Here is a 2,838-nt window from a genome sequence, read left to right on the forward strand (position 1 = left end):
ATTCCCTCAATATTTTTTATGAGATATCTTTGCACTTCAGGTCAAAGATGTGTGTACAAGACATTCACTGAAATTGCCCCCTTGTTTGTAGTAGCAAAAAATTATATTCTAATCTAAATGCCTATCACAAGTCCCCTTGTAAGATAAATTGTGTGATTATGATATAATCCATACAATGAAAGAGTCTGCAGCCCTACAAGGGGTTACCGGAGCTACGTGTAAAGATATGGAACAACTTTCAAGACACGCAGTATAGTTAGTTACTTGAGAGGTAAAAGCAAGTAGGCTAAAGTATAGGCTCCCCTTGGTGTTATATAAAATGAGGCGTACATATTAACATCCACAAATATATATACCTCCTTGTCTCTATACAGACTATCTCTGGAAGGTCATACAAGACGCTGGTAAAAATAATTGCCTTTGCTGAGGGAAATGGATTCTTCAGGCAAGAATACTCGTGTGGGTTGCCAGAGGATCTTCCTGATGGAATCCGTGTCTCCTGCATTGGCAGAAGAGGTTCCCCCCTCCCCCCCTTAAAAACCACAAGCACCACTTGGAAAGCCCCAGCTAAAGGCAGGGCATGGAAGCCACAAGCCGACGAGGATGGGATTCGAACCCACGCGTGCAGAGCACAATGGATTAGCAGTCCATCGCCTTAACCACTCGGCCACCTCGTCCTGGCTCTAAGAAGTGTTCCCAAACTGCTCTTCAAAGCAGCTGGACCAGTTTTCATCCCCATCCACGGCACGCGCGTCCAGCCCCACATGACAGCCAGCAGAGGGCGCCACAGGGCCGCGGCCCCGGGCGCAGGGCGCGGGGTGGGGCGAGGGGGCAGAGCCGGTCCGTTTCCGGGAGGACCTGACGCCGCAGCATCTTAAGTATAGTCCTGGACCGCATCCCCGGGAGCTGACCTGGAGCCCCTGGGCCTCGCCTCGCCCAAAGCTCCCTCGCACGTCGCCGTCTCTGGGAGGGAGGGGTGTGTGGGCGAACCGGCAGGATAAAGCGCCCGGACAGTTCCGTCGGAAGGGAAGGGACTGCCAGACGGAGAAAGGCCCCGCCACCGGCGCCTTACACCTCCTCCAGGGCGCGGGTGTCCGTCCGCAGCGAAAGGGAGAGCAGGAGGCCCAGGCAACTGCATTCGAGGACCAGCCGCCTCCGGCCACTACCCATCCGGCATCGCAGGGAGACAGGACGCTGACCTTGTACAGATGAGGAAACTGAGGCTCAGAGAGGCTGAGTGACTTGCACAGGGTGACTAGGAGAAGGTCCAGCCAGTAATCATTCACCAAACACTTGTTTGAGCCCCTACTAAGTGCTTTGAAGAAAATTGAATGGGGTAAATGGAATAAAAGGGCTTCGCCGGTGACTCTGTGGTCAAGAATCCGCCTGCCAGTGCAGGAGACACAGGCTCCATCCCTGGGTGGGGAAGATCCCCTGGAGGAGGAAACGGCAACCCACTCTACCTGGGAAATCCCATGGACAGAGGAGCCTGGCGGACTACTCCATGGGGTCGCAGAGAATCCGACATGACTGAGCATGCAGGCAATGGAATAAAAAAGATGTGTTGTAAGGCAGGATCCTACTTTGGCTAGGATCTTCAGAGATGCTTCCCTTCAGGTGACTTAAAATATGTGTTAAATATATCATTCTTAGCAAGAGTGTCTAAATTGCCCATTGTACAGTTTCAAGACTAATAACATCTTTCTGTGCTTAAAATAGGACATTATCTGGGATGGATTTGGAAATTGGTGTTGACATCCATATGTATAAAATAGATAACCAATAATGAGAACCAAGGAACTCTATTCAATGCTCTGTGGTGACCTGAGTGGGAAGGAAATCCAAGAAAGAGGGATATCTGTGTTTCTGGCTGATTACTTTGCTCTTACATGGTAAAGCAACTCCAATTAAAAAATGTCTTAACCCCGTCAAAAAAAAAAAAAAATCCCAAAACATTATCAAAACCTCTCTCGAAGCACCTCCGCCCCCAACTAACCACCCTCCAGAATTTTGCAGTAAATATTTCCTTGCTTTTCTTTATAGTTTTACCACCTCCATATACATTCCTGGACAATAAAGGGTTTCATTTACCTGCTTTTGAACCTGTGTAAATCCAACTAACTGTATTTGAGTTGGTTCTTTTTGCTTAACACAATGTTTTTAGATTTATCCCAGTTGTTGCATGGAGTTTTTGTTTTCCTCACTGTATAGTATCCCATTATAGGACTGTAATTTACTAATTACAGTTTATTAATCCTTTCTACTGTTGATAAACATTTGGGTTGTTTCCAGTTTGTTTGTTTGTTTCCTATTATGAACGAGGGTGCAAGAAATATTCTCATTTCTTCTGGGTTTAGAGCTGGGCAGCAGTTCTCAACCTTGGCTGCTCACTAGAATCACCTGAGGAGTTTTCAAAAATGCTACTACCAAAGGGTCTCACCCAGAGTAATTGAATCAGAAGGGCTGCAAGGGTGGGGCCCAGGCTTTGGTGTTCCCTGAGGGGATCTGCCGCCAGGGCTAAGAACCGCTGGGATGCAGCAGGCCCGGGAGTAGAATGCTAGGAGAGTCACCTGTTCTTCGCTGATGCTAAACTTTCCCAAAGTGGCTCATACCCAGGACACTCTCCCTGCATGGAACCAAAGTCCTCCTGCTCTCCCATCCTCAACACTTGCTATGACCAAATTTTAACTTTTTATCTTTCTGATGGGCGTGAAATAGTATCTCATTGTGGTTTTAATTTGCATTTCTCTCCTTACTCATGAGGCTGAACAGTTGCGAAGTTCCTGCTGAAACAAAGACAGAAAGAGACTCTCTGGTAAAGATCCTGCGGAAGAGAGA

The 2,838-nt window shown here is 47.8% G+C and overlaps 1 non-coding gene across 1 annotated transcript; it reads right to left on the bottom strand.

Moving 5' to 3' along the window:
* Nucleotides 1-595: 595 nt before the first annotated feature.
* On the bottom strand, nt 596-677 carry TRNAS-GCU (transfer RNA serine (anticodon GCU)). The gene has a single exon. It is a non-coding gene; the product is annotated as a tRNA-Ser (tRNA).
* Nucleotides 678-2,838: the final 2,161 nt, after the last annotated feature.

This window comes from Ovis aries, chromosome 13, assembly GCF_016772045.2.
Source record: "Ovis aries strain OAR_USU_Benz2616 breed Rambouillet chromosome 13, ARS-UI_Ramb_v3.0, whole genome shotgun sequence".
Classification (NCBI taxonomy): domain Eukaryota; kingdom Metazoa; phylum Chordata; class Mammalia; order Artiodactyla; family Bovidae; genus Ovis; species Ovis aries.